The following is a 23,447-nucleotide window of genomic DNA, read 5'->3' on the forward strand; positions in this document are numbered from 1 at the left end:
TCTCAAAGGAAGAAAAAAGGGGCAAGTCGTCCATTTTATTAGACTAATTTTTAGAGCAGTTTTGTGTTCACTGAAAAATTGAACAGAAAGTACAGAGAGTTCCCATATATCCCTGCTACCCCTCCATACCCAGCCTCCTCCACTATCAATGTCAGGCACCAAAGTGGTACTTTTGTTACAATAATAAACCTACACTTAACACATCATTATCACCCAAAGTCTATAGTTTACATTAGGATTCACTCTTGGTGTTGTACATGCTATGGGTTTTGTATAATGACATCTATCCACCATTAGAGTATCATATGCAGTAGTTTGTTACTGTAATACTCTATTACTCTATAATGCAGTTTATTACTGCATATGATACTCTGTGATGTCCACCAATTTTCATGGGTTACTATATTCATTTGCTAGGTCACCCATAACAAATTACCACAGACCTTGTGGCTTAAAGCAGCAGAAGTTTATTCTCTCTCAGACAGAATCCAAATTCACAGAGGCCATCCAAAACCAAGGTGTTGGGAAGGTCATTGTCCCTCCCAAAGCTCTGGGGAAGAATCTGCCCTTTAGGTCTTCCAGCGTCTGGTGGCCACTGGTGTCCTCCATATTCTTTGGCTTGAAGGCACAATCTCTGCCTCCATCTTCTCACTACCTTCTCCTCTGTGGCTGCTTCTCCTTGGTGTGTCTCTTATAAGCATCCACCCAGATATAAGGACCCACCAGATAGCCCAGATAAATCATGTCAAGATTCTTATTTGCACCAGCAAAGACCCTTTCTTTAAATAGGTCACATTCACCAGGTTTCAAGGATTAAAGACATGGACATGACTTCTTAGAGGCCTCTGTCCAACCCACTATAGTTACCCAGAGGTGGGGCAGAGCTGGACAGAAATATCTCTGGCCTTCTCCACAACTGGTGAGACATGAGGATACTAGACGCTGGGTATGGGTAAGAACAGAGGCCATGCTGGGCTCCATTAATAATGATGGGTGAGGTGGGGAAACCAGAGTGGATGACGAGAAATTACTTAATAGGTACAATGTACGTTATTTGGGTGATGGATACCCTAAAAGCCCTGACCTCACCACTACGCAATCTATGCATGTAGCAAAGTTGTACTTGCACCCCATATGTACCCCTATACCCATTTTTTAAATAAATCATTTTTTAAAATAAAAATGTATTTTAAAATAATGATGATGAAGCCAGTGAGGAGTGCAGTGGCAGTTCACAGGGGCCTTATTTTCATCAATACTTGAGAATTAAGATCAGCTCCCTCACGCTCAGCCCCTCAAGGCTGTTCTCAGTGCCTTGTGTTAAACCTAATTGCCAGAGAATAAGTGAACCACAGCCAAACCCAGAGTAGACCCACTCGTTCCAGTAATTTTGTGCCAGCACCAGAACTGCAAAGAGGAAGAGAAAAGGCTTCTTGCTTCCCTGTGATATTTATTATTATTATTATATATTATTATTATTATTATATATTATTATTATTATTATTGAGATGGAGTCTCATTCTGTCACCCAGGCTGAAGTACAGTGGCATAATCTTGGTTCACTACAACCTCCATCTTCCGGGTTTAAGCAATTCTCCTGCCTCAGTCTCCTGAGTAGCTGGGATTACAGGCACCTGCCACCATACCAAGCTAATTTTTTATTTTTAGTAGAGATGGGGTTTCACCATGTTGGCCAGGCTGGTCTTGAACTCCTGACCTCAAGTGATCCACCTGCCTCAGCCTCCCAATGTGCTGAGATTACAGGCATGAGCCACTGCACCCAGCCTCCTGTGACATTTAAACTGTCAGTGAGAAGGACCTCAGATCTGCTGTGAAAGGTTCAACTATTTTAATTTAAAGCTACATGTCATTGTTTGCTTTTTATTCACACATAATCAGCATTCATGTTTTCAGGTATATGTGACAATTTAATACATTCATATAATCTTTAAAGATCAAATCAGTATCATTGGTATATCCATCACCTCAAATATTTGCCTTTTCCTTATGCTAGAAACGTTCCAATTATTCTCTGCTTGTTATTTTGAAATGTACAATAAATAAAGAAATAAACTTGTCTATGTTGATATCTACTCCCATTCTGGGGACAGACATGCTTAGGGTATATTTTCTTTCACTAATAAAATAGTGGATTAATTTTTCTGTGAAAATTCTTCTTTAAAGTTTACTGCTTCTGAAAGCATGGAATTGTATTTCTCTGGTGTTCAGTGATGCTGAGATTTTTTTGTATGTTTGTTGGCCTCATGTGTATCTTCTTTTGAGAAGTGTCTCATGCCAGTCAGAATGGCAATTATTATAAAGTCAAGAAAAAACAGATGCTGGTGAGACTGCTGAGAAATAGGAACACTTTTACACTGTTGGTGGGAATATAAATTAGTTCAACCATTGTGGAACACAGTGTGGTGATTCCTCAAAGATTTAGAACCAGAAATCCCATCTGACCCAGCAATCCCATTACTGGGTATATACCCAAAGAAATATAAATCATTCTATTATAAAGTCACATGCACATGTATGTTTGCTGCAGTACTATTCACAATAGCAAAGACATGGAATCAACCCAAATGCCCATCAACAATAGACTAGATAAAGAAAATGTGGTACATATACACCATGGAATACTACACAGGCATAAAATGGAATGAGATCATGTCCTTTGCAGGGACATGGATGAAGCTAGAAGTCATTATCCTCAGCAAACTAACGCAGGAACAGAAAACCAAACACTGCACATTCTCACTTATAAGTGGGAGCTGAACAATGAGAACACATGGACACAGGGAGAGGAACATCACACACTGGGGCCTGTCAGGGGAGGGCGGGGTGAGAAGGGAGGGCATCAGGAATAATGCATGCCAGGCTTAATACTTATGATGGGTTGATAGGTGCAGCAATCCACCATGCCACACGTTTACCTATGTAACAAACCTGCGCAAACTGTACACTTACCCCAGAACTTAATGTTTAATTTAGTTTAAAAGCATGGAAGTACAGTCAGCCACCACCACCCACCCACCCAATTTTCAATCAGATTCAACTCCAAATTACCTGGGTCTGTTGCTGGACTGTGGGGTGCATTATCCCAGAGAGCAGAGCCACAGATAGCTCTGGCTCCCCCAGCCAGCCCTCAAAGCCATCGTCTTAGAGTCTAATTGGAAATGTTTTTAGAAAAAGGAATTTTGCAATAAAAAAAAGTCATGCATACAGTTCCAGTAATCATGACTAAAACATCAGAACAGTCATGTAGAAAACATAGAAAAAGAGTGTCTTGTTAGGACTCCCGAATAGCGACTGAGGAGAGCCTGGGTGAAGGAACCTGAGAGGGGAGAGAGGCCCACGGAATCCTGCAGTCGGTGCTCAGCGCTCCCGAGAGCCCACGGTGGACGGTGCTTGCTCACTTTATCACGTGTTTCATTTCGGGAAAGGGATGGCAAGCAGGACCCGTTGTCACCTAGTGTCTTGTTCTTGTTTGTTTTGTGATTTGGGTTTTGGTTCAGCAAGAGAATTATGAAAGGGAGAGAGAGGAAAATATCCTTGATGTGCCTGAGCAAAATTATAGAAGAAAGAGCAGGAGAGGGTAAGGGAGTTCAGTGTGGGGCTGAAAGAGGTTGCAGCAGCTGGAAATCCCTGGGCTGTGGAGTAGGAGGAGGTGGGAGGGACACGCTGCAGAATACCAGGCCCCTCACTGGCACTGCAGGTCCCCTCGCCCCAGCCTCCCAACCCTGTGACCTGGGATGGGTGTCTACATCTGACAGTCGCTGAGAAGGCGGGCCTGGCAAGGTGGCCCTTGTATGTATTAATACATGGAGTGGGCACCTCTAGAAGTGGCTGTGATATGTGGGAAGGGTCACGTGGCAGAGGTGAAGGTGCACTGAGAGGCAGCACGGGAGGCTGGCTCCGCACATTCCTACCTGAGGACAAATGCGAGGGCTCTGCCTTCCCCAGAGCCAGCACCCTCCACGCTCCACCTTCTGCTTGGGGGAAGGGGTGCCTGTGACATCCTGGACCACTGAAAAGGGAGGCTAAGCACACAGAACAACTCAGATGGGAAACAGCAAATCACAGGGCCTAGACGAACCTCATCCTACAGTACAATTAAATGACACCCAAGAATGAGCAGAAGGACAAGACACAGCCCTTGGCACTGTCTTCATGTGGGGTCCACTCCGACACAGACAGGAGAGTCTGCAAGGGCTCACCATTGAGCACTTCGCTCCCAGAGCTCTGGGCAGAGCTCACTGGCAAGGACTGATTCTTGTCCTCGCCATCCATGGCTCCTCCCAACCTAGTCCTCTGCTCCTTGAACCACTGAGCCCTGTCTGTTCCCATTCCCTCCAATCCCCCTACCCTGCACTTTGTACTGAAATCACTGAATCTTTATCCAGTGGGGTGACAAGGCATCTGGCTCTATTTTCCCCCAAATCCAATCTTCATAGCATAAATGTTATGAATCTACACACAGGAACTTCTTTAGCTTTTGATAGTCAAAGACAAGGTATTGAATCTCAAACACCATTTTTGCTTTCAAAAAGCCCAACTCTTGCAAGTCAATAGCTTGGATCTCAAGACTATGGTCTCTTCATAAACTCCAAAAACTATCCAAGAAACTCATGATGAGACATGACTTCTCCATTATCTATGCTGTTCACTGTTCATGGCTATTATGGGGGAAGGAGGTGGCCCTTACCACCTCCATGGAGACCTAAGATCAAGGGAAGGCAGGTGTAAGAAGCATCGAAGTGTGCGTGTTTGCAGGTGTATTACCCTGGCTAATAAATCTAAATGTTTTCCCAATAAAGCAGCTGGGTAACAACTGCAAAATATTTCATATGCTTCTAGAATGTCCAAGATGTGTGTAGGTGTGAACGTGCACATTTGCCTATAACACAGGGGGATCATCTTAGACTAGCGGGTGACTGGACCACAGGATTCTGACAGACTTAGGGGTTTTTTAATCATCCACATGTTCCGCCCTGAACTTGTGTTGCAATAATTGTTAGAAATATATAATAAATATACATTTTAAAAGAGTGAACAACAGAAGTAAAATAAAATCATTTGGTGTTTTTGAATTGCATTTCTGTGGCGGCCTAGGAAACTGATGCTGACTGACTGGCCAGCAGGTGTCCAGGGTGAAAGACAAGCTGGGCCATTGGCCCTCTGTCTTGTGTCATTTCCAAGGCTCAGGCCATGGCCTCACACAGAGAGCTCCCAGCACTCCCGCATCTTTCTGACTCTTTCTAAAGAGCTGATTCCTCTGAAAATTCCCCTTCCCAGAGCTTTTGTGCCCTCCCTTCTCCATGTTCCAGTTCTAGAGGATGACAGGTTTCCAAAATCCAGACAGTTTGAGAATCCTGCAGTGCTGTCAGAGGCCCAAAACCTCATCCTGTATCCAGCTGTGAACAGAAGATTCTCAAACACCTATTCGGCTTGCCCACTCTCCCAGAGGAGATGGCGCTCCTTCCAGCCTCAGTTGAGTCTGCAGCTTGGATTCACTCTGCACTCCACCCAGTCTAAGAACCGCCTGGTAAGATGGGCTGGACAGTGGCCCCTCATGAGGTCCGTGTCCTAGTCCCTCGGCCCTGTGGATATGTTCTGTCAATAGGACACTGTGGATATGACTCAGCATCTTGAGATGGGGCGAGTAGCCTGGATTCTCCAGGTGAGTTCAATTTCATAGCACAGGTGTCCTTATAAGAAAGGGCTGAGGAAGCAGCACTATCACAGAAGAGGAAAAGGCAACGTGACCTTGAAAGTGATGGAAATGATGCACCCAGCAGCCTAAAAGTGGGAAAGATGAGGAACAGATCCTCGCTGGAGCTTCCAGAAGGAGCTGGCCCCACTGACACCTTGATTTTAGGAGAGTGAGACACTGTTCCGAGTTCTTTAAACTACTATGTTTGTGGCAATTTGTTATAGCAACCAGAGAGCAACCCCTCCCTTCCATACACCCCTATCCTATTCTAACTGGATGATAGCTGGAGTCTTTCAGGAACCCTTGTGAGTTATAACCCAATGGCCACAGTGAACCTAGGCGAGGCCCGGGTCCTTCAAGCTGTATGCTCAGTATACGTGCTGCAGGCCCGGGGTCCATAGAGGACATTAAGTAGAGAGAAAGACCTTGTTTTTTATTTCACTTGCTTCCCAAGCAGGAATTTCAATGCTGAAATCCTATCTTCACTATAGAGAAGCTGAGTGTAAGCTCTGTGGGCAGCAAAAATTAGCAGTCAGTGGCTACTCCCTACTCAGAGACAAGTTCAAAGTCAGCTATGCAAAAAGAGGTCATGGATGGCTGGGGGTGTTGGGCTTGGATGTGGCCGGCTCCAGTTCTGGTCGTGGCTGTCCTCGTGACCCATCCAGTATCATGCAAGGTAACCTTTAAATAGTTTGCATTTCCAGCTTTTCATGTGTGTGATTAGAAGCAATTATGCCTTCTCTCCTGGGGTGCTGCAAAATCAGTTACGTTATGTCTGTGCTAATTTTCACACTGTTTGTAACTAGTCAGTGACTCAAGTACAGCCTGATAAGTGGGGGTTGCCAACACCCTAGAGCGAGGTGAGTGAGCAGGACCACTGCTGCATATTTCCTGAAACACGCGTATTTGACATGTAGCTTGGCAATGCAGCCAAAGACAGGAAAGCCAGACTGCTGGCTCATGTCATACTGTCCAGCACACTCTGCTTCAGTGTTTTCAAAATGTTTAGCTAAAAGCAAATTTCTTCAAGGTGACGCATAGATAGAAGCCCAACATAAAAACTGATAAATGTGGCGTTATTCACATCAACATGAGGAACAGATCTTGAGGGCAATCGAGGGTCCCTGTAAGGTGCCCCAAGCAACTTCGTGAAAAACCTAGAAGCTCCCAGGGGAGCTCAGCTTGGAAACCACTGTTCCAATCCATCCTCATGGCTGTTACAGTCAGCTGGTCCCAGGGACTATACAGTGTTTTAATGAAAGCTGGGCCTTTTCACTTGAAAAAACAGAGGCCCAGAATTACTGTCTCATGGAGTAAATGTCAGACTAGTACCAGAGCATGAATTGTGGAGCAGACAGGAGTGACGAGGGTCCTATAAATTGGGCCCCTGTTTGACGTCACCTGACCTCAGCCCCACGCTATTTATATCAAACCACATGGCCTCTTCCAGCTTCCCGCACTATTTCTTGCTTTCTTCTCCCGCGTTCCAGATTTGCCCCTTTGGAGTTAACCCCTTCAGGCCTCTCCTTGCTTCTCCTTTCATAACCAGCTTCATACAGTCATATGCCTAAAAAATCTATTACTGCTAAACATAACTCCCTGTCAACGTTCCATACTTACAGGGCAATAGAAAATAAACACTACTATATCCCAAAGGCAACCTCATTCAGTGACCAAGAAAAGGCCAGAGAATTCAAGGAGAAAATCTAGAAAATACAATTTATAAAATGTCTGCGTTGTACCCATGAGCTTTTAATACCTGCAGATTTAAGAGTGGGGCTTGAATCATTTCTGAGGTATATTCTGACACCTGGCCACAGGTCCTGTTGCTGTCCCCACTCTGCTGGTTCTGGAGCCACCGAGCCCTCTGCTCGTTACATCCCCTTGTCTCCCCTCCACTGCCACCCAGTTCTAGTTGCATGAATAGTTTGAATTTGGCTCCTGTGCGGTAGCAGAGAGATATTGCAGGTGTGGAAAAGAGACGTTCAAGGAGAACTTCAGCTGAGGATGTTGGCCTGATGCAGCCAGAAGAAAAGCAAAGGCTGAAATAAACAAAGACCAGCAACAGAGAGCAGGCACAGGCTGTTTACTCTTTACTTGTTACAGCAAGGGAGGCAGTCACTGTCACCGGTGTTTCACAGAGACTGAAGGGAGGCAGAGGATCAGGGAAGCTTCACAGTGGCAAAGGGGGAGGCAGCAGGTGTGCCCTGAGCGGAGGTTGCTGGCCTGGGGAAGCTGTAGGTGGGGTTCACTAGAAGCCAGGAATCCCATGGGTTTGGTTAGGGGAGTGAATTTGGCTTTCTCTGGCAGGTCCTGTGTTGGAAGTAGGGGAAAAAATTAGAGTTGTCGGTGATGCATCAAGTCCTGGCCACTCGGGGCTAGTTGCTACAGGTGCTATTGTTTGGTTCATTTGGTCAGACTGGAGAGGCAGCAGTCTGATTTCCTGGGCTGGTTGCTATAGATCAGCGGTCCCCAACCTTTCTGGCACCAGGACCCAGTTTTGAGAAAGACAATTTTTCCACAGGACCGGGGCGAGAGGTAGGCAATGGGGTGGGAGGGGATGGTTTCAGGATGAAACTGCTCCACTTCAGGTCATCAGGCATTAGGTTCTCACAAGGAGAGTACAACCTAGATCCCTTGCATGTGCAGTTTCCAATAGGGTTCACGCTCCTATGAGACTCTAATACCACTGCGGATCTGACAGGAGGCGGAGCTCAGGCAGTAATGCTCACTCACCCACCACTTACCTCCTGCTGTACATCCGAGGTCCTAACAGGCCACAGGCTGGTGCCGGTCTGTGGCCCAGGGGTTGGGGATCCCTGTTGTAGATAATGAGATGGCTTCCTGGGCAGATGATGTGGTTTGGCTCTGTCCCCACCCAAATCTCATCTTGAATTCCCATGTGTTGTGGGAGGGACTGAGTGGGAGGTAACTGAATCATGGGACAAGTCTTTCCCGTCCTGTTCTCGCGATAGTAAGTCTCACAAGATCTGATGTTTTTAAAAAGAGGTTCCCTGCACAAGTTCTCTCTCTTTGCCTGCCACCATCCTCTTAAGAAGTGACTTGCCCCTCCTTGCCTTCCACCATGATTATGAAGCCTCCCCAGCCATGTGGAGTTGTTAAGTCCAATTAAACTTTCTTTTGTAAATTTCCCAGTCTCAAGTATGTTTTTATCGGTATGAATTCAGACTAATACAGCAGGTCTCTACAGACTATGGGCTAGAGTTCTATTTTCACATCTGGTGTGGCCTTATCCATTCATATATTCTGTCTCTCCGGCAGTGAACCAAGCAGCTTCAGCCTGCTCCAGCCACATCAGCCTGCAGTGGAGCAGTGATGGCAGGTGGGGTTGGGGGAAGGGTAGTGGATTGAATGGTAGTCCCCCAAAAAGATACATTCATGTCCTAATCCTCGGAATCAGTGAATGTGACCTTATTTGGAAGAAGGGTCATTGTGAATGTAATTAAGTTAAGGATCTCCAGATGTAATTATTCTGGTTCACCCGGATGGTCCCTTAATCCAACAACAGTGTCCTTAAAGAAAACAGAAGAGAAGGCCAAGAGAGGAAGAGAAGGCTACGTGAAGACATAGCCAGAGATTGGAATAAGGCAACTATGAGCCAAGGAACACCTGGAGCCACCAGAAGCTGGAGGAGGCAAGGAAAGATTCTTCCTAGACCCTTCAGTGGGCCTGACCCTGCTGATACCTTGATTTTTGACTTCCAGCCTCCAGAACTGTGAGGGCAACAAACGTCTGCTATGATCTACCAAGTGTGTGCTATTTGTTACGTAGCCCTATCTTGCCCTGCCTAAGGGGGAAGACTAGGGAAACAGGATATTTCCTAGACTTGGTTCAAATAACCAAGATATTTGGAAGAAAATTGAAAAATTCAAACACTCAGATATTTTAGAGTGACTTTATGTTTTATACTGTGAAAACAGACATCCAGATTTATTTTTATTTTCTCCTAGATGTTTGGCCTTTTGGAGATCTAGAGTTCCTTTGGTATGTGGTCAGCAGTCCCTTGAAGATGTATCTGTGGCTCTTTACCTAAATGCACCCATCAGATAGTATCATTCATATGTTGGTAAGTAATAATAAATATAGAACTTGTTTACAGAACCAGGGTAATAGGCACGATGGGCAATACATATTACCTGAGGAACTGTACCCTATTTTAGCATACTTAGGATTTGTCCAGTTATACTCTTACTACACTCCCCCACACTCTGGAGTTTCTCTTTCCCCTCTTATCTCCTGTCCTCTTTTATGCATAGATTCGAGTCACTTCTGAATTAACCATAATATTTTAGAAGCAAAAAAAGGTGTCTATAGCCAAATAAGTACTACATTGCTTTCTAAATTGAAACCCCAAATTGTTAAAACTCTGGACTTATTACCATTTTTCCCATGCAATATCCATGTCCTATTAATCGTTTAGTCCCTGATTGACTCTAATAGACTCAAATAATAACTTATTTGAAAATAAATTTCAAATAATAGAGTGTGGACATGTAATTAACATGCATAACAAATGCTCTTGGAAATTCATGCAGAATATTCCCAACTGCAGTACCAGCTATCACGGCAGCGTGCCCACAGGGGGTCCCCAGGATCCCAAAACATGTGCCCAGTCACAAATGGGCAAATTCACATCCACGTGGGTAAACATGTTGGAGAACAAGTTGGTATATTCAAGTGCAACTGACGCATGGGTTCAACTTCTTTGACCCTAGCTCTGTTTTAAGATGTCAGTTTCTGCCGCTCGGCAGGAATTCCCCAGAAAAGAACCTGCCAATTGACATCTACAAAGCAGGCCCCCTCTGCACTATTTTAGATCTTTCTTTTCTCATCTTTGTAGATAGAGAACAGCAGGAAGGTTAAATGATTGGATTCAAATATGAAGGAATGTTCTCTTTTAGCAAACCTAATTTCATCATGTTTCACAGAGAAGGACTGATGAAGTCAACACATTCACACAGAAAATCTCTATATCTCAAATGCAAATGTCAACGTATGTCACAAACCTTTAAAATTTGCATTCCTTAGAACTACACTTCTAGAAATTGATCCTAGGGAAATACCAGAAAAGTGCAAAAGGACATATATCAACGGTATTAATTACAGTAGTGTTTATACAGCAGGAAGAAAAAAAAATCTGGAAGCAATCTAAAGTGAGGCAGGATAGGTCATCAAGGAAGGTTCTCAGATGCAGCAACCGTAGTCACCCGAGAGTCAACACAATCGCATTGTAGTTGAGCTTATTCAAGCAAAGCTGTCTTCAGTAGGGACTTTCTCCTCTAGAGAGCATGTGCACTTTGATTTTACCTGTCCTCAAACTGGCCTTTTGCTCATTATAATAGTAAAAAACACACCCCTGGGTGGAGATTTAAGATGCTAATGAGACATGCAATGTATGAACAAGAATGTGCAGCTACTGCGCTTGTGCACCCAGAGGACCACCCAGAACGTGTTTATAGCAACACCTCTTCCCACCTACTTATGAACAATTGTGTGAGACTGCTCTAACGGGAGTCTCCCTAGAGCCAGTCTTTGCTGTCTCATCCTTACGAGCAGCCTGCCCTGATTCTCTTTCTTCTAGTTACTGTCTATTCTGCGACTAACTTTCAAAACATTCTTTTTCTTTTGCAATAAATTACTCTATGCTGCATCTCCTTTGCTGTGCATCTCTTAAATTCTTTTAAACTAAGACAAGAACCAAGGTATCACAACAGTGCTCAACAAAGGAAATTAGTAGATAATTATGGGATAGCTCCATAGTGGAAAATGATTAGAGTCATTAAAATGAGGCTAAAAGAATATATTTATGGGTCTGGAAAATGTTTATTACTTAAGTAGAAGTTTGTTTTAGTTTCCTATGGCTGCTGTAATAAATTACCACAAATTTGGTGGATTTAAGAAACAAATGTATTTTGCAGTTCTGGAGGTCAAAATTTAAACGGGTCTCTGTTGGCTAAAATCAAGATGTCAGCAGGATGGTATTCCTTCTGGAGGCTCTCAGGGAGAATACGTTCTCCTTGCCTTCCCAGCTTCTGGAGGCTGCCCGCAGGCCTTGGCTCATGGTTGCTTTCTCCATCTTCAAGGCCAGGAGTGCGGCATCTTCCACTCTGCCCTCTGCTTCCACTGGCACATCTGCTTCTTGACTCTGACCTTTCTGCCTGCCTCTTATAAGGCCCCTGTGATTACATGGGGGCCACATAAATAATCCAGGATACCCTCGCTCTCTCAAGCCCCTTAATCACATCTGCAAAGTTGCTTTAGTCATTTAAGATAACATAGTCACAAATTCCAGGGATTAGCATATGGACATCTTTGGAGGTCTATTATCCTGAGTGCCACAAAAGTTCAAATTGCAGAATAATAAACCTAGGCATGGTTCCATTTGTCTATGTTTTGACAAAAATTATATAAATATTAGCCAACAGACACTCCTATCACTCAGGAAATGCCAAGGTTTTGAAGACCTGTGCCAGGAAGTGAAGATGAAGACTGGATATATTCCTTGTTATACTACATTCAGCTTTTACAATTTGCAAACCAGAAGGAGACCTGCCCTACTTTTCTCAGCTCTTTGCTCTCAGCAGCCCTTTGCTTCAGGAATGATTGCAAAATGCACAGGTGTGCCAAAAGGGAGAAGGGGATAATGGAGGAGGAGAGACATATTTGGCTAGTATTTACTCACATTATCTTCCGCTCATACATACATGCATATATATATATATATATATTTTTTTTTTTTATACTTTAAGTTCTAGGGTACATGTGCATGACGTTTATATCATGTATAACTCCCCAATGCAATCCCTCCTCCTCCCCCCTCCCCATGATAGGCCCCAGTGTGTGATGTTCCCCTTCCCGAGTCCAAGTGATCTCATTGTTCAGTTCCACCTATGAGTGAGAACATGCGGTGTTTGGTTTCTCTTCTTGTGATAGTTTGCTGAGAATGATGGTTTCCAGCTGCATCCATGTCCCTACAAAGGATGCAAACTCATCCTTTTTTATGGCTGCATAGTATTCCATGGTGTATATGTGCCACATTTTCTTAATCCAGTCTGTCACAGATGGACATTTGGGTTGATTCCAAGTCTTTGCTATTGTGAATAGTGCCGCAATAAACATACGTGTGCATGTGTCTTTGTAGTAGAGTAATTTATAATCCTTTGGGTATATACCCAGTAGTGGAATGGCTGGGTCATATGGTACATCTAGTTCTAGATCCTTGAGGAATCGCCATACTGTTTTCCATAATGGTTGAACTAGTTTACAATCCCACCAACAGTGTAAAAGTGTTCCTATTTCTCCACATCCTCTCCAACACCTGTTGTTTCCTGACTTCTTAATGATTGCCATTCTAACTGGTGTGAGATGGTATCTCATTGTAGTTTTGATTTGCATTTCTCTGATGGCGAGTGATGATGAGCATTTTTTCATGTGTCTGTTGGCTGTATGGATGTCTTCTTTTGAGAAATGTCTGTTCATATCCTTTCCCCACTTTTTGATGGGGTTGTTTGTTTTTTTCTTGTATATTTGTTTGAGTTCTTTGTAGATTCTGGATATTAGCCCTTTGTCAGATGAGTAGGTTGCAAAAATTTTTTCCCATTCTGTAGGTTGCCTGTTCACTCTGATGGTAGTTTCTTTAGCTGTGCAAAAGCTCTTTAGTTTAATTAGATCCCATGTGTCAATTTTTGCTTTTGCTGCCGTTGCTTTTGGTGTTTTAGACATGAAGTCCTTGCCCATGCCTATGTCCTGAATGGTACTACCTAGATTTTCTTCTAGGGTTTTTATGGTATTAGGTCTAACATTTAAGTCTCTAATCCATCTTGAATTAATTTTCGTATAAGGGGTAAGGAAAGGATCCAGTTTCAGCTTTCTACTTATGGCTAGCCAATTTTCCCAGCACCATTTATTAAATAGGGAATCCTTTCCCCATTTCTTGTTTCTCTCAGGTTTGTCAAAGATCAGATGGCTGTAGATGTGTGGTATTATTTCTGAGGACTCTGTTCTGTTCCATTGGTCTATATCTCTGTTGTGGTACCAGTACCATGCTGTTTTGGTTACTGTAGCCTTGTAGTATAGTTTGAAGTCAGGTAGCGTGACGCCTCCAGCTTTGTCCTTTTGACTTAGGATTGTCTTGGCAATGCGGGCTCTTTTTTGGTTCCATATGAACTTTAAAGCAGTTTTTTCCAATTCTGTGAAGAAAGTCATTGGTAGCTTGATGGGGATGGCATTGAATCTGTAAATCACCTTGGGCAGTATGGCCATTTTCACATATTGATTCTTCCTATCCATGAGCATGGTATGTTCTTCCATTTGTTTGTGTCCTCTTTGATTTCACTGAGCAGTGGTTTGTAGTTCTCCTTGAAGAGGTCCTTTACATCCCTTGTAAGCTGGATTCCTAGGTATTTTATTCTCTTTGAAGCAACTGTGAATGGAAGTTCATTCCTGATTTGGCTCTCTGCTTGTCTGTTACTGGTGTATAAGAATGCTTGTGATTTTTGCACACTAATTTTGTATCCTGAGACTTTGCTGAAGTTGCTTATCAGCTTAAGGAGATTTTGGGCTGAGACGATGGGGTTTTCTAAATATACAATCATGTCATCTGCAAACAGGGACAATTTGACTTCTTCTTTTCCTAACTGGATACCCTTGATTTCTTTCTCTTGCCTGATTGCCCTAGCCAGAACTTCCAACACTATGTTGAATAGGAGTGGTGAGAGAGGGCATCCCTGTCTTGTGCCAGTTTTCAAAGGGAATTTTTCCAGTTTTTGCCCATTCAGTATGATATTAGCTGTGGGTTTGTCATAAATAGCTCTTATTATTTTGAGGTACGTTCCATCAATACCAAATTTATTGAGCGTTTTTAGCATAAAGGGCTGTTGAATTTTGTCAAAAGCCTTTTCTGCATCTATTGAGATAATTATGTGGTTCTTGTCTTTGGTTCTGTTTATATGCTGGATTACGTTTATTGATTTGCGAATGTTGAACCAGCCTTGCATCCCAGGGATGAAGCCCACTTGATCATGGTGGATAAGCTTTTTGATGTGCTGCTGAATCCGGTTTGCCAGTATTTTATTGAGGATTTTTGCATCGATGTTCATCAGGGATATTGGTCTAAAATTCTCTTTTTTTGTTGTGTCTCTGCCAGGCTTTGGTATCAGGATGATGTTGGCCTCATAAAAAGAGTTAGGGAGGATTCCCTCTTTTTCTATTGATTGAAATAGTTTCAGAAGGAATGGTACCAGCTCCTCCTTGTACCTCTGGTAGAATTCAGCTGTGAATCCATCTGGTCCTGGACTTTTTTTGGTGGGTAGGCTATTAATTGTTGCCTCAATTTCAGAGCCTGCTATTGGTCTATTCAGGGATTCAACTTCTTCCTGGTTTAGTCTTGGAGAGTGTAAGTGTCCAGGAAATTATCCATTTCTTCTAGATTTTCTAGTTGATTTGCATAGAGGCATTTATAGTATTCTCTGATGGTTGTTTGTATTTCTGTGGGGTCGGTGGTGATATCCCCTTTATCATTTTTTATTGCGTCTATTTGATTCTTCTCTCTTTTCTTCTTTATTAGTCTAGCTAGCGGTCTGTCAATTTTGTTGATCTTTTCAAAAAACCAACTCCTGGATTCATTGATTTTTTGGAGGGTTTTTTGTGTCTCTATCTCCTTCAGTTCTGCTCTGATCTTAGTTATTTCTTGCCTTCTGCTAGCTTTTGAATGTGTTTGCTCTTGCCTCTCTAGTTCTTTTAATTGTGATGTTAGAGTGTCAATTTTAGATCTCTCCTGCTTTCTCTTGTGGGCATTTAGTGCTATAAATTTCCCTCTACACACTGCTTTAAATGTGTCCCAGAGATTCTGGTATGTTATATCTTTGTTCTCATTGGTTTCAAAGAACATCTTTATTTCTGCTTTCATTTCGTTATGTACCCAGTAGTCATTCAGGAGCAGGTTGTTCAGTTTCCATGTAGTTGAGCGGTTTTGATTGAGTTTCTTAGTCCTGAGTTCTAGTTTGATTGCACTGTGGTCTGAGAGACAGTTTGTTATAATTTCAGTTCTTGTACATTTGCTGAGGAGTGCTTTACTTCCAATTATGTGGTCAATTTTGGAATAAGTGCGATGTGGTGCTGAGAAGAATGTATATTCTGTTGATTTGGGGTGGAGAGTTCTATAGATGTCTATTAGGTCCGCTTGGTGCAGAGATGAGTTCAATTCCTGGATATCCTTGTTAACTTTCTGTCTCGTTGATCTGTCTAATGTTGACAGTGGAGTGTTGAAGTCTCCCATTATTATTGTATGGGAGTCTAAGTCTCTTTGTAGGTCTCTAAGGACTTGCTTTATGAATCTGGGTGCTCCTGTATTGGGTGCATATATATTTAGGAGAGTTAGCTCTTCCTGTTGAATTGATCCCTTTACCATTATGTAATGGCCTTCTTTGTCTCTTTTGATCTTTGATGGTTTAAAGTCTGTTTTATCAGAGACTAGGATTGCAACCCCTGCTTTTTTTTGTTCTCCATTTGCTTGGTAGATCTTCCTCCATCCCTTTATTTTGAGCCTATGTATGTCTCTGCATGTGAGATGGGTCTCCTGAATACAGCAGACTGATGGGTCTTGACTCTTGATCCAGTTTGCCAGTCTGTGTCTTTTAATTGGAGCATTTAGTCCATTGACATTTAAGGTTAATATTGTTATGTGTGAACTTGATCCTGTCATTATGATATTAACTGGTTATTTTGCTCGTTAGTTGATGCAGTTTCTTCCTAGCCTCGATGGTCTTTACATTTTGGCATGTTTTTGCAATGGCTGGTACCGGTTGTTCCTTTCCATGTTTAGGGCTTCCTTCAGGGTCTCTTGTAAGGCAGGCCTGGTGGTGACAAAATCTCTAAGCATTTGCTTATCTGTAAAGGATTTTATTTCTCCTTCACTGATGAAGTTTAGTTTGGCTGGATATGAAATTCTCGGTTGAAAATTCTTTTCTTTAAGAACGTTGAATATTGGCCCCCACTCTCTTCTGGCTTGTAGAGTTTCTGCCGAGAGGTCTGCTGTTATTCTGATGGGCTTCCCTTTGTGGGTAACCCGACCTTTCTCTCTGGCTGCCCTTAAGATTTTTTCCTTCATTTCAACTTTGGTGAATCTGGCAATTATGTGTCTTGGAGTTGCTCTTCTGGAGGAGTATCTTTGTGGCGTTCTCTGTATTTCCTGAATTTGAATGTTGGCCTGCCCTACTAGGTTGGGGAAGTTCTCCTGGATGATATCCTGAAGAGTGTTTTCCAACTTGGTTCCATTTTCCCCCTCACTTTCAGGCACCCCAATCAGACGTAGATTTGGTCTTTTTACATAATCCCATACTTCTTGCAGGCTTTGTTCATTTCTTTTTCTTCTTTTTTCTTTTGGTTTCTCTTCTCGCTTCATTTCATTCATTTGATCCTCAATCGCTGATACTCTTTCCTCCAGTTGATCGAGTCGGTTACCGAAGCTTGTGCATTTGTCACGTATTTCTCGTGTCATGGTTTTCATCTCTGTCATTTCGTTTATGATCTTCTCTGCATTAATTAGTCTAGCTGTCAATTCTTCCACTTTTTTTTCAAGATTTTTAGTTTCTTTGCGCTGGGTACGTAATTCCTCCTTTAGCTCTGAGAGGTTTGATGGACTGAAGCCTTCTTCTCTCATCTCGTCAAAGTCATTCTCTGACCAGCTTTGATCCGTTGCTGGCGATGGGCTGCGCTCCTTTGCAGGGGGAGATGCGCTCTTATTTTTTGAATTTCCAGCTTTTCTGCCCTGCTTCTTCCCCATCTTTGTGGTTTTATCTGTCTCTGGACTTTGATGATGGTGACGTACTGATGGGGTTTTGGTATAGGTGTCCTTCCTGTTTGATAGTTTTCCGTCTGACAGTCAGAAGGACTGTCTGTTGGTCTGTTAGAGATTGCTTGAGGTCCACTCCAGACCCTGTTGCCTGGGTATCAGCAGCAGAGGTTGCCGAAGATAGAATATTGCTGAACAGCGAGTGTACCTGTCTGATTCTTTCTTTGGAAGTTTCCTCTCAGGGGTGACGCCACCCTGTGAGGTGTGGGGTATCAGACTGCCCCTAGTGGGGGATGTCTCCCAGCTAGGCTACTCGGGGTCAGGGACCCACCTGAGCAGGCAGTCTGTCCGTTCTCAGATCTCAACCTCCGCGTTAGGAGATCCACGGCTCTCCCCAAAGCTGTCAGACAGAGTCGTTCGGGTCTGCAGCGGCCCCGCTCTTTCCCCTAATGGACTGCAGCTGTGCGCTGTCCGCAGCGGTAGAGTCTACAGAGACAGGCAGGCTTCCTTGAGCTGCTGTGAGCTCCACCCAGTTCGAACTTCCCAGCGGCTTTGTTTACCTACTTAAGCCTCAGCAATGGCGGGCGCCCCTCCCCCAGCCTCGCTGCTGCCTTGCGGATAGATCGCCGCAGACGGCTGTGTTAGCTGTGAGGGAGGCTCCGTGGGCGTGGGACCCTCCCGGCCAGGTGTGGGATATATTCTCCTGGTGTGCCTGTTTCCTTAAAGCGCAGTATTGGGGTGGGAGTTACCCGATTTTCCAGGTGTTGTGTGTCTCAGTTCCCCTGGCTAGGAAAAGGGATTTCCTTCCCCCTTGCGCTTCCAGGTGAGGCGATGCCTCGCCCTGCTTCAGCTCACGCTGGTCAGGCTGCAGCAGCTGACCCGCACCGATTGTCCGGCACTCCCTAGAGAGATGACCCCAGTACCTCAGTTGAAAATGCAGAAATCACCGGTCTTCTGTGTCGCTCGCGCTGGGAGTTGGAGACTGGAGCTGTTCCTATTCAGCCATCTTGCTCCGCCCTCACATGCATATATATATATATATGCCAAAAACCTTGAAGCTCATGAGACGTCTCCCTGGCACAGTGACTCCATGCTCATATATTCACTTATTTTTCTATTCAACAAATAAGTAAGTCCCTACAATAGAGTGAGCTCCAGGAAAAGCTCTGGAATAGAGAAGGCACGGGGCTTGCCACCCTGGGAGCTTACAATTTAGCAGGTGAGAGGGACACCAAACAGCTAGGGAAACAGATAATTACTTGATCACAATGGTGCAGTGAGGGAAAAGTGCTGGGTGGTGTGAGCACATGCTGGGAGAGTAGAACTTGACAACAGGCTCAGAAAAGGCAGTCCCAGGCAACTCCAGCCACTGTGAGGGCTGAAGCATGAGTAGGTGTCAGCAAAATAAAGTTGGGAAGGTGGAGGGGGAAGAAGAAGGTCCCAGCATTAGAAATATGCATGCGAGCTCTGGATTGAGAAGCCTCTCTTCAGGGAACCGAATAAGGGCTGGCATGGAGCACAGAGGATGAGACAGGAGGAGGATGCAGCTGCAGGGGTAACCTGGGGCCAAGAATCGGGGTCCAGTGGGTCAAAGTAAGGGTTTTAAGCTTATCTAAAAAGCAATGGTGAGCCATTCAGGGGTTTTAAGCAGAGGGTCAACATGATGAAATGTATGTTTTAAAAACCTAACTCCACTGCAGTGTCAATAATAATCAGGAGGGAGCTAAGGAAATTTGGGGAAGAAAAATCAATTGCTATTTCCACGATATGATTGTAGATCTGACCCAGATGATGGTATGGAGGCAGAGAGAAGTGGACAGGTATTTAGGAAGATGAACTCTGCCGCAGGGATGATGCCCAAGCATCCAGCTTGAGCAACCTGATGCTGCTTTGAAGTAATAAGGAATGGTGAAGGATCTAATTAGAGCACAAAGGATGGAAAGCATCAGGGTACGGCATGAGTTTAGTTTCACTAATGTAGTCCCAAATTTGTCTCGTCTTTATAAACTCTCAACATCTCCCAGAAAATCTGCCATTTTAGTACCAAACCACATTTCCGACTTCTTTCAGTATAAAAGTATTCCCAAGGTTCTTTCTTCTTTTTTAATCAGACCAAGAGCCTTTGGGTACAAAAATACAGCCACAAAATCTGTAAGATAGCCCCTTAAGCTTAAGAAGTGATGTTAATTAACCACTCTTCTAAATAAATTTTAGCACAATGATTATAATAAACACAAGTAAGCTTGTTTTCTTTTAGGTAAAAAAACATTTGGAAACCTCAACCTGGAAACTTAATTCTATCCTGGTGGAGACCAGATCCTTCTGAGATAATTATTACCATTACTATCCCACTCTCTTTTCCGTACTCAACCTTGATTAAATAATGGGAAACACATGGATAAAATGAGTCCCACGCAACTGTCAACCACAAGAGAACTTTTACCCCTAGTTCCTCTGCAACATGGCAGGTTTCCCTATTACACAGTGATTAATTCAGAGATATGGAGTTAATCTATAACAAAGTTCCAACAGAAACATTTTAATACTGTTTATTGTAACCAGAAATGGATGGCATGTATTGAAATGGTTACTAACCAATTTTCATAATCAGAAAGAATTATGCTGTATTGGCCAAAATATTAGTCATGGGATTAGAATCCATCTTCCCTTGAATAGCCTAATCCTCTTTAAAATAGCTTAATCAGGTTAGCTTCACAGTAAATTTTAGTAAACCCATCACTCTTATAAAATAATTTCAGAAAAGGAAAGATCAAAGTGTTTTAAATCCTTGATGCTGATGAAACATTGGGCAAAATAAATGTCTTACAAAGCACTTAAATAATTGGTTTAAGCTAACTATCCTAATAGAGACACATTTGCCATTACAAATGGATTTGTATTATAAAGTGGAAACCAGCACTAGCACTGTGGAAACAAGTTATCAGTGCTAGTTTTCTGAAAAATGTGACAGTAACAAGAAAAGGCATATGGAAATGTCTCACTAAGCACCCTGCCTTCCAGCCATTTTTAAATGAAAGCCCTTTTTGGCAATGCTATTTGAGTAAACGATGACCAGACAGGGTGGCTGATTGCTTTGTGACCTCTGTTTAACACAGCACCCTCTCCTAGTCAACACCATATTGGCAAGCAAAAACAACCCGAGCTTTTCAAAGCATCTAGTTTGCTTTGGGGGAACTGCCACCTTAAGACTTCTAAGAATTTCTTATGCATGCTATATTGCTTGGCCACAACCCTATCTTCCTATAGACTGCAAAAGTGCTTGAGAAACCAAGAATGGGATCACAAATGTGCTCCTATAAGTTTCCACATAGATTCAACTCCTTATTGGATCTTTTCATGTCATCTTGGATTCTTATTTTATTCTAATTTATACACTGTCCATCCAGACTTATGACATCAAAAAAAACACGATGATCACATCTATATATCTTTATTCAAGTTACTGATAAAAACATTGAAGGTTACAGATCCTAGAACAACCACCTTTGATCAATTCCAAGTCCGCATAGAATGACCTCATCACCCAACTAACTGGTTGTTCTTCCCAATAAGTGTCCTTGCATCGAACCCAAAAGTTTCTAAAGGCTTATCTGAAACTGAACATACATGAAATAAAAAATGTGGGTCTCATGAATGCATGCCCTCAAACAGGTTCTAAGATTCAAAACCTTCCATTGACTAATGAAGAAAATTTCCCCTGGTTCCACCCCACCTAAACATGGGTTCCCATTACTGTCTCTTCTTTGCCATCTGCCCACAAGTCAGCCACCTTGTTGAAAGTAAAAAAGCTACTGCCAACATAATTTCAATCAAAATGCTTTTATAGTTTTGGAGAGTATTAGTGTGATGGTTAATTTTATGTGAAAACTTGACTAGGCCATGGTGCCTACATATTGTTCAAGCATTATTCTGGATGTTTCTGGGGATGTGGTTTTTCAATGAGATTTACACTTAAATTGAGACTTTGAGTAAAACAGAATGTTCTCCATAGTGTGGTTGTCTTATCCACATTATGGATGAGATTGCGTTTCATCCAATCAGTTGAAGGTCTGAATAGAACAAAAGACTGACTTCCCCTGAGTAAGAGGCGTACGTGCATATCCTACGGGCTCTGTTCGTCTGGACAAGCCTCACTAATACAAGAATATATAATACTTTTTATTACAAAAAAGTGCAAAAATTTGCTAATACATTGCACAAAAACAATCTTGTACCCATACTTCTTCAATTAGTCATTTTATCATAATAGCCTCTTTATTCTCTTTAAGTGGTTCACACCCAGAGTTCTTCAGACTTCTCCTTTCAGGATGCTGCCACCTTCTTGTTTGTCCTTGAAGTCTTGGGTAAAGGAAATATAAATATTTCACCACTGTAACTCCTGTTTTCTACTCTTCAGAAGATATCTCCTGAATCATGGGTCAAAATACAGCCACTCTTTGGTATAGAAGTCATAGAATATTAATAACTCATAGTGGATTTATCAGTCATGCTTATTAATAAAAACAGTACATTCAGGACACAAGAGCCCCTTGAAGGCAAATGAGAAAGGGAGCCTAGCTGAGAGTGACAGGAACTGGAGTGGCTAAGGGCAAGAGGACGCTGTGCAAAAACACTTCTGTGGAACATGAAGAAAGGCCTCACCAGTCCAAGGCACTGCCAGAGACATCCACTTTTTTGTGGCTATAACAATGATATTTTCAATGACAAATGATTTCTCAGGTGAGGTCTTGGTCTAATGAGATGCTACCATAAAGTAATAAAACCACAAAAGACTGTAGAAAAACAGAATGATAGATAAGCTATGGAACACTGCCAAGTTGTCTTTGCATTTCAATTACTTGTGGCAATAAGAGACAGACACAATATGGGTAATAAAAAGCCAACCATAATCCAAAAACTTAATTTTAGCAAATGGTTCAGAGTCTTCCCACAAGATCCTTTCCTAAAACCATTGACAAATGTTGCATTTGCAGGAGAGAGCTACAGAAGCCTGCCTGAGAAGACCACTTAAAAGCCAGAGTCTCCCAGAGGAGCAGTGCTGCGTGAAGTATCCAGAGGTCTCAAAGAGACTGGCTCCATCCGTCCTCAACAGACAGATGTATAAATAAGAATGCCAGTTCTAAATCCCAACAAAAGAATTCTGGACTCAGCAGGATACTTCTTCTGATCAGCACATTCTCTCCCTGTTGAAAACTCCACCATTGACAGTTATAAACAACAAGTTGTTTGATGAGCATGAAGTGAGGACAAGGGAAGCTTGTAGAATAATTTGAAGGATAGTGATATCAAGTCTTGGGGAAACAAACCTTTCAGAGAGACCAAAACCTGTGCCTACTACTAGACATCCTCTCTCTGAGCAGTGAGGTTCCTGCACCAGAAATGTTCTGCTCGCTAAGTCTCAATCTCTGAGCCCCTTGTTTATAATCTGCTCTCTACTGACAAGGCCTTTTTTCAGATGAGGTGGTTTAGAACAGACTAAGTACAGTTTTAGACATGCTAATACACCAAAATTTCCTGAGAGCCACTGACTCTCCTTCCTAATCACTGACGTCATGATTAGATTCTAAAACTCCCCTATTACCCATTTATAGATCAATGCATAGGGTGAGCGTTGTGGGCTGAAGTGTCTCTCCAAAAATGCGTATGTTGAAGTCCTCTCCCCTCAGTTCCTCAGTATATGACTGTATTTGAAGATAGGGTCTTTAAGGAGGTGATTAAGTTAAAATGAGGTCATTTTAGATGAGGTCCTCATCCATTACAAATGGTGTCCTTATAAAAGGGAAATTCAGACACAGAGACAGGTACAAATAGAGGGAAGACCATGAGAAGGCACAGGGAGGAGACGGCCATGCACAAGCCAAGGACGGAGGCCTAGAACAGAGTCTTCCTTCACAGCCT

The sequence above is a fragment of the Trachypithecus francoisi genome, unplaced genomic scaffold (genome assembly GCF_009764315.1).
Source record: "Trachypithecus francoisi isolate TF-2019V2 unplaced genomic scaffold, Tfra_2.0 Lachesis_group2, whole genome shotgun sequence".
Taxonomy (NCBI): Eukaryota; Metazoa; Chordata; class Mammalia; order Primates; family Cercopithecidae; genus Trachypithecus; species Trachypithecus francoisi.